The sequence below is a fragment of the Aegilops tauschii genome, chromosome 1, assembly GCF_002575655.3.
Source record: "Aegilops tauschii subsp. strangulata cultivar AL8/78 chromosome 1, Aet v6.0, whole genome shotgun sequence".
Taxonomy (NCBI): Eukaryota; Viridiplantae; Streptophyta; class Magnoliopsida; order Poales; family Poaceae; genus Aegilops; species Aegilops tauschii.
Window position 1 is genome coordinate 467,338,964 of NC_053035.3, and position 9,248 is coordinate 467,348,211.

Here is a 9,248-nt window from a genome sequence, read left to right on the forward strand (position 1 = left end):
ATCAGCATTCAGAAACAAAAGGCTACTCTGCTCCATGCTGATTTTTTTTTTCAAAACGGGGGCAAAAGATTTGCCTCATTCATTAAATAAGAGAGAAGAGTTTTAGAGTGTTACAAATGACCCACATGTCCGGCATGGCAACTACTCGCGCACAAGAATACACCCCAGTTTTTTAGCTCCCGCGAGAACCCAAAGCTTGACGTCGTTGATGATAGCACGGAGAAGGACCGGAGGCGGCGCGCTCTTGCGTCGGAAGACCCGAGCATTACGCTTGTTCCAGATTGTCCAAGAGACAAGCATTGTAAGCGAGGCCAAGGCTCGTTGGTTTGGGTTTTGCAAGCAGGTTCGCTTTTCCCACCATTCCAAAACGGATCCATCCAAGTGCCAAGAGGAGGTGTCCATGTGCGCTAGACCAAATTCAAGGATGACCGAGTTCCATAGCCTTATGGTGTAGCGGCATTTATAGAAGAGGTGCGCACCCGTCTCGCCAACACATTTGCAAAGCGGGCAAAGTCCACAGTTTTGCCAACCGCGCCGCTCCAATCTGCCGGCTGTCCAAATCCGGTCTTGGATAGCCAACCAAGCAAAAAACTTGATTTTAGGAGGGGCCCAAGCCTTCCAGATCATAAAATCCATGGGCGAAAGTGTCAGTCCAAGAAACTGAGCCTTGTAGGCGATGGCCGCGGAGTAGGACCCGTCGTTGGTGTGTTTCCAAATAATGTCATCGTCAGCTTGTTGATCCAAGTGTAGGTCATGCACAAGCATCCATAACGTGAAGAATTGGAGGATGTGGGCACCGGAGACGACGGTGTTGCGACCGATCTTAAGAATCCAAGCATTTTCATGGAGGGCCTCACGCACCTTCCAATTCTTGCGCGTCGAGGCCTCATAAATCAAAGGGGCAATGTCCTTCGGTTTCCGCCCAAGAAGCCATGGGGAATCCCAAAAAGGTGTTTTGGCATCGTTGCCCAAAACGATGGTCGTTGAGGCATAGAAGAGATCCATGTCCTCCTCCGTGCAAGGGTTCCCAAGCCCCACCCAAAGCTTGTTTGGCTCCTTCCATTCATACCATGGCCACCTAAGACGTAAGGCCCGAGCAAACTTGTCAGTGTCTAGAACCCCAAGGCCTCCATACTCCTTGGGGCGGCAAACCACCTTCCAATTCACCTTACATTTGGCACCGATCGTCTTATCCGATCCAGACCAAAGGAAAGCCCTCTCCAATTTGTTGATGTTGTGAAGAGAGCGTGGTGGCGCGATGCGAGGTGTGATGGCATACACTGCTTGGGAGGCAATAACCGATCTAACAAGTGTCGTGCGCCCAATGGTGGTGATGTTTTGGCGGTCCCAGGTGGCAAGCTTGCCGGCCGCCTTATCCTCAAGGTATTAGAAATCCACAGTCTTGAGCTGCCAGACCGAGAGTGGGAGTCCCAGGTATTTCATCGGGAAGGTGGCTCTAGACACGGGGATGCCACTGAGGACATGATCCAAGTCAACATTGGCACAAAACCGAGCTCTTGTGGAAGTTGGTGCATAGACCCGTGACATCACCAAAACCCTTCAAGATGGTGGCGAGGTTGTCGACGTCGCTTTTGATTGGGGCCATGAAAATAGCTGCGTCATCCGTATATAAGGAGGTTCTCATCATAGCACCTCGTCCCCGAATCTTATGCAGGAGTCCCTTCCTAGTTGCCAACTCAAGAATTTGGTGAAGCGGGTCAATTGCGAGGATGAATAGCAGCGGCGAGATCGGGTCCCCTTGACGAAATCCACGACCATGATAGATGGGAGGTCCGGGCAGCCCATTGAGCAGGAAACGCGAGGATGAGGAGCAAAGCAGTGCGGCAATCCAGCCACGGAATTTGCTAGGGAATCCCCTATGTTGCAGGAGGTCGAGGATGAATTCCCATTTGACAGAGTCGAATGCTTTTCTTATGTCAAGCTTGAACAGAAGGGCAGGGGTCTTGCGCTTGTGGAGGCGTCGAGCAAAGTTCCGCACATACATGTAGTTGTCATGGATGCTTCTCTTTTTTATGAAGGCGCTTTGGGCGTTGGAGATGAGGGCATCCATATGCGGGGCAAGCCGCAAGGAGAGCACCTTAGCAATGATTTTGGCAATGGCATGGATGAGGCTTATGGGCCTATAATCGGAGATGCCCTCCGCGCCATCCTTCTTGGGCAAGAGCACCACATTGGCGGAGTTCAACCATTGAAGATTGGACGTGTGAAGGGAGTCAAACCGGTGGATGACTCGCATGATATCATGTTTGACGACGGCCCAACATTTCTTGAAAAAGATACCCGTGAAGCCGTCTGGGCCGGGAGCCTTGCCGCTTGGCATTTCTTTAATGGCGTTCCAAACCTCCTCCTCAGTGATAGTGTCATCCAGGGTGTGAAGGTCGACCGGCTGCACATTGAGCTCCTCCCAATTGAAATCAAGGTTGCTTGTGTGCCCCTTCCCCATGACCTCAGAGAAGTGGCCGTGGATGATCTTTTCTTTTTCACCATGGTCAGTAACCCAACTGCTCGCGAGCTTGATGCGGTGGATGTGGTTCTTTCTTCTTCGGGCATTGACGCGGCGATGGAAGAACTTTGTGTTTGCATCACCCTTCTTGAGGTTAGAGATTCGGGCGCATTGGCTCTTTCTGGCCCTCTGCAGAACTGCCAAACTAATCACCCTGCGTTTTAGTCTAGCACGTAGGTCAAGCTCCTCCGGCGATAGGGGGCGTGATTCCTGCGCAATGTCCAGCCTTAGAATCACGAGTAGTGCCGCGTGGAAGTGAATGTTCGCTGTTGAGAAGAGCCTTCTACTCCACTCCTTGAGACGTAGCGCGGTCTTCTTGACCTTGTGATGCAATATGAGATAAGGATCCGTGTGTGACACGCCCTCAGCCCATGCCTTTTGGACGATGTCATGGTATCCTGGAAGGGAGGTCCAGAAATTTTCAAACTTGAAAGACCGAGGCCTTTTGGGTCCTTTGGCATCAGCAAGCAAGAGAGGGCAGTGGTCGGAGAGGGATGATGACAAGGCGTGCAACACATGGGTGTTGAAGGTGGTGTCCCACTCGGCGTTGCAGAAGAAGGAGTCCAGCTTGCAAAGGGTGAGATTTGTCCTCTCATTGCTCCAAGTGAAACGCCTACTCTGTAGGTGGATCTCCTTGAGCTCACAAGATTGCAAAGCGGAACGAAAGTGATTGATTCTGCTATGGTTAATATTCTGTTTGTTTTTATCCCTGGCACGGTATATTTGGTTGAAGTCTCCAGTGGCAAGCCATGCCACTCCCGGAGGTGGCTTCTGGCTAAGAAGCTCCGCAAAAAATGCATCTTTGGAGGCGTTGTCGGTGGGGGCCATAGACGGACGTGATTTTGAAGGAGGAGTCGAAAGCGCGAATCCGCACCATAGCAGAGAGACAAAATGTCGAGGTGGTGATGTTGGAGACATGAAGGAGGCTGTCATCCCATAGCAGAAGGATTCCACCCCTAGTTCCGGAGGCCGGGCGGTGCGTGAAACTCCGAAGCTTGTTTCCACCAAGAGAAGCAGCATGTAACTGTCAACGGTGCTCAATTTAGTCTCCTGGAGACAGACCAAATGACGAGTAGTGTCAGAGATGGTAGCCTTGACAGTTGCTCTACATTCCGGGCAATTAAACCCCCTCACATTCCAGCTGAGAGTATTGATAGGCTGTTCTATCATGGGTGCACAGCAGATGCCCTTTGACTAACATACGGAATAACAACAATACAACCAGGAGGGGATCCAAGTCCCAGCCTCCCAGGTACATGGCCCATGGACGAACCTGACTAAACACCAACACACACACACAATGGGAACACGATCCCATCTACAAGACCCAAAGGAGGTAATGCCTATGCACGAACTGGATACGTGCAAACTAGTAGCAAGTGAAATCCCCTGGAAAGCATAAGGATGGCGTACTAACATAACAAACATGGAGGCCCTAACCCAGGGACTACCTACTCAGGCGGTCGCCGGCCGCGATCCCTGACCATCTTGTTCCAGCCCACAGATGCCAGAGCCGCAGCACCATCGTGGTCTATCAGCGCGTCCTCGACAACAACAATAGCACTATCATCAAGCTTGAAAAGGTCCATCAAGGCCACAATCACTTCAGGGGGGAGCTACTCCTTGAATCTCTCCGTGAACGCGTCTAGGGTCGGAGCGGTGACATCTTCACCATCTTTGGTTATGCCCAGGCTGCAACAAACAAGGTGCTCAGCCACCTTTGCAACCGGGGCAGCCGGCGTGCGGTTGGAAGGGCGCCTGATCCGTTGCAGAGAGATGCCGCCTTCCTTGGAGATCCTCATGCCTGCCAAAGTCTTCCGACGGGTTGCTAGAGGGCTTGGCCTTGGTGATGCGATGGCCGATGGGTGCTTCAGAAGGAGGTTGCATGGATGTGAGCGGCAGGAGCGCCGGCTGCTTCGAGCAGAAGAGCATTGCTGGGAGCTCGAGGCAGGGCACAACAAGCGCCGCCAAGCCAGCGGGCAGGTCGTGTCCAGCATCAACAAGGCGAGCATGGGTTGGCGAAGGGGTTCACTGCAGGTTGCCGTTGCACCGGAGAGGCGGGGTGGGCGAGGCTTCAAAGCCCGGGGGACGCATCGGGGACATGTCCCACTAGTAGGAAAAGGGGCTTTTACCCCGGTTCATAAGGGCCTTTAGTCCCGGTTCTGGAACCGGGACTAAAGGGTCGTTACTAATGCCCTAGCCCTTTAGTCCCGGTTCTTACACGAACCGGGACTAAAGGCCGTCCACGTGGCCGGTGCGGGGAGCCCAGGCAGGAGGGCCTTTGGTCTCGGTTGGTGGCACCAACCGGGACCAATAGGCATCCACGCGTCAGCACCTGGCAGGAGCTGAGGTTTTTGTTTTTTTTGAAAGGGGGTGGTTTAGGGGTTTTGGGGGGGTTAATTTAGGTGTTTCATATATTGTGTTAGATAGCTAATTAATAGAGAGAAGTGTCCTCTCTTATCTCCGTGCTTTGTCGACGCTACGTACTATATACGTATGGAGAGGAGTAGACACGCTAGCTAGTAATCAAATGAAGGAAACAGAAGATCGTCATGAACATATATATATGCATACAGAGAGAAGTGATATCGACCACCTCTCCTTCTCCGAGATATTGGTCGAACAACAAGTTCTCGTATATCTATCCGACACTACCGGCTACATATATACAATAATCATCTCTTACAATACAATCTCCTAATTATATTGTAGGAACACAGGGTCCACATAGTATTCTCCGTTTTCAGCGATCACGTGGTCAAGGAAGAATGCCGCCAATTCCTCTTGAATTCCTCGCATACGATCTGGTGCTAGGAGTTGATCCCGCTTCCGAAAAATCTAATTTGAAGAAGGGGGTCAATACATATATATATGAATAAATAAAACTCAACACAAATGATGGTAATAAAATAAAATTGTGAATATTATTGCTTACGCACTTCATATTGTTCTTCAGTGTAGCCCCGCTCACAGGTATGGTAGCGGATGGACTCGCAAATGTAGTATCCACAGTAATTATTCCCGGGTTGCTGCCACAACCACTTTACAAGAAATAGAGGTCAATCAAACTGATAAGCAAGCATGCTAAATGGTATTGATCAAACTAGCGCTTGAATCACTAGGAGATGCGCGGAACATGCTACTATAGTACTTACTTTCGGGTGTCTAAATTGCAGCTGGTTCGGCAGTCCCGGGGCTTTTGAGGTGAATTTTCTCCAAACCCTGCCAGACAAAGAAAACAATTACTTGATATCAGGAAATGAACAAAGTTGCTGATATGGTGGATAATGATCGATTTAACTTACTTCTGGAGCATTTGAGTCATGTTCGCATAGTCCTGAGGATCTTTTCGTCTCGAGTCTAAGACGGTTACTACTCCCGGCTCAAGCTTAATCTCTAGGAGAATATAGTGGAAGCTGCGCATGCATGCATAAGTCATCAATTACATTACCATAACCTGGACTAATAAGGGAAACCGAATATGCAGAAGACAGTAACACTCACTTGAAGTTGTAAGGAAAGAGTATTATATCTTTGTTTTGATTTAATACCAACGATTGTAGCAAGTTGGCCTCGGCTTCTTTGGGATGTTTTTCAACCGTATATGCATCTATGAGATTTGTGTTGATGAACCCAATATCACCGATTTGTCTTTTCTTCAATTCGGCGATCTTCAATCTGCATAATATAGTGAGGATAAGTATAAATACATGCAATGAAAGAGCTGACCTATATAGAGAGACTTAATGACAGAAGTAGTATTACTTACAGACAGTAGCAAGTGATCGTTGTTTTATCGATGGACTTTAGATTGTAAAACTAGAAGAAATCCTCAAATGGAACATTCAGCAGTTCAATTCCAACGAGGTCATGCTCCGGTTTAACTCTCAGCGTTAAAGTACTCATCCCATCAGACTCTCTGCAGGTTTTCATGTACCAATTATGTAGTCTTCGCATCATCGTGCTTAGAGATTTGACATCTTTGACGAGAGGCTTCCCGTAATGGTATTTGTGTTCGTCCACCTCCATGATTTCATAATGTACATCGTCGGGCAGGTAATCTCCAAGATCGGTATAACCGGGCACCATACCCGGATCATTAGCGACGATGTCTTTTGACACCTTGAGCGGGGGGCACGATTGGTTCTCTTGTTCGCCGAGCTGGGCAATTTTTTTCCCAGCTCGTCGTTCTTTCATCCTTTTATCACTGACAGTACTTCCCGACCGCTCTGCTTCGGCATATGCCTTTGCAAGAACGCGCTCATAGTTGCCTTTTGGCGGAGACTTTGGTGGTTTTGTCAGGGCAGCCAGAGTGCGCTTTGCTTTCACCGGATCTATCTTCTCCTCCGGAGGTGGATGTTTCTTTGCTTTGTCCCCTTCAAAGAAGTTCTTCACTTCGGCTCGCACGATCTTCGCGTTCTCCTCCTCGGTCCTCTCATATGGTAACTTCTCTGGAGTCTTCAGAGAAGGACCGAATCTGTATTGCCTCCCGCCTCTGGCAGCTGTACTGCTAGACGCCGGCAGAGCAGACGGAGCGGCTGCGGCTGTCTTCTTTCCTTGCTTACGAGGCGGAGGAGAAGGACTACGACGCGCCGGAGCAGCCGCAGCGGCGGCGGGTCTCTTCCGCCCTTGCTGACGAGGCGGAGAAGGAGGAGGGTGGCTGCTCTGTCACGCCGGCGCTGGCGGAGAAGGAGGCGGAGTGCCGCCACGCGCCGGAGAAGGAGGCTGAGTGCCCTGATCACTCGCCGGAGGAGGAGGCGGAGTGCCCTTACTCGCCGGAGCCGTCCAGTTCGGAAGCTTGATGAGCTCCTTCCGCCATAGGCATGGAGTCTTCAGAGCTAAACCCAGCCGAGTCTCCCCTTCACCGGTAGGGTGGTCAAGCTGGAGGTCCTCAAATCCCTCCGTTATTTCATCCACCATCACCCTAGCATATCCTTCAGGAATCGGCCGGCAGTGGTAGGTTGCGCCGGGTTCAGTAGGTAAAACAGAGCCAACAGCCGCCTTGACTTTCAAGTTCTGCCATTCCGCCATAAGGTGGCAATGTTGAGACTCCGTGATAGCATCCACGGGGTAGCTAGGAGTAGCCGCATGCTCCAGCTGAGGCAGCTCGGTGGAAGCCACGCTGCTTCTACGCTGAGATGGCGGTGTAGCTTCGGGGGCAGTTTCGGCATCTCTATTGCTGTCTCGTTCCTCTAGCACTTGAACCCTTTCGTGCAGACGCTGAATTTGGATCTGCTCCACTTTTTTCCTCCTCTCCTGGGTTTTGTAAGCGCCCGTGTCCGGAAAACCAGCCTTCCACGGAACGGAGCCTGGCGTGCCTCGTGTCCGTCCAGGGTGCTCAGGATTCCCGAGGGCCATTGTGAGCTCGTCGTTCTCTCTGTCTGGAACGAACGTCCCTTGCTGCGCTGCATCGATATAGTGCTGAATCTTCTTGACGGGTATTGCAAGTTGCTCATCCGTCCAACGACACCTCCCTGATACAAGGTCCAAGGTTCCGCCGGCCCCGAAGAACCAAGTCCGGCAACGGTCTGGCCAGTTCATTGTCTGTGGTTCGATCCCTTTATCAAGCAGATCCCTCTCAGACTTGGCCCACTTAGGCCGGGCTTTGAGGTAGCCACCTGACCCCGTGCGATGGTGAAGCTTCTTCTTCACAGCATTCATCTTGTTTGTCGCTGACATCTTCTTACTCTTTTCCGATGTCTTGTGGGCCACAAATGCGGGCCAGTGATCTCTGATCTTCTCATACCGGCCGATGAATTCAGGTGTCTCTTCTTTGTCGACAAACGTTTTCAGCTCATTCTTCCACCTCCTGAATAGGTCTGCCATCTTCTTAAGAGCATGAGACTTGATTAATTGCTCTATAGCTGGCTTCTCCGGATCCTCCTCTGGCGGTAGGGTGAAATTTGCCTTCAGCTCAGTCCAAAGATCATCTTTCTGCATATCATTGACATAAGACACCTCAGGGTCTTCCTTCTTAGGCTTATACCATTGGTGGATGCTGATCGGGATCTTGTCCCTAACTAGAACCCCGCACTGAGCAGCAAAAGCATCCTTTGTCCGGAGGGGTTCAATCGGTTGCCCGTCGCGCGCTATTGCTGTGATCTCAAACCTTTCATCCGAGCGCAACTTTCTCTTCGGGCCTCGTCTCTTTACCGCAGTTGTGCTCGATCCGGAGGGCTAGAAAAAAGAAGAAAGACGAGTTTTAATTAATATGTGTACATACCAAAACAATGAATGCATCAATTAGCTAGTCAGCACAGGCTTAACTAATATATTTACCTGGCCGGACTCTGTTCGGTCACCGGAGCCGTCACCACGGGCTCCTTCTTGCACCAGCATTGGGTCACCGGAGCCATCATAATCATGTCTTTCCTCCTCCACTCTTCGATCACCGCAGCCTGCTTCTTCACCCTGTTCTTCCAGACCATCATTGTCGTTAAGATACGACAAGATATCACCTCCGGCTAAGATTATGTCCCCCAACACCTCTTCTGCTTGCTCATCTCGTCCGTGCTCCATTGTTTCTGCAAATATTACAACATGGCAATTATTACACAAACATGACAGCAGGTGGATATATTAGTGCAAACGTAGACCTAGCTTATTCCGGGTTTGGGGTGGCCTAGGCAACGCTTCAAGGGTAGGGGCGCGGCGGGAGGGGGTAGGAGACCGACATCGTTTTTTTCTAGGGTTTGGGTGTCCTCGAGAGTTTTGGTCGAGCGAG

The 9,248-nt window shown here is 50.7% G+C and overlaps 1 long non-coding RNA gene across 1 annotated transcript; it reads right to left on the reverse strand.

Annotated features, from left to right (window-relative positions):
* Positions 1-4,976: 4,976 nt before the first annotated feature.
* On the reverse strand, positions 4,977-6,290 carry LOC141021025 (uncharacterized). Its single transcript, XR_012181030.1, has 3 exons — positions 5,680-6,290; positions 5,464-5,565; positions 4,977-5,362 (listed from the first exon to the last, which is right to left on the reverse strand). It is a non-coding gene; the product is annotated as an uncharacterized lncRNA (long non-coding RNA).
* Between the last annotated feature and the right edge of the window lie 2,958 nt (positions 6,291-9,248).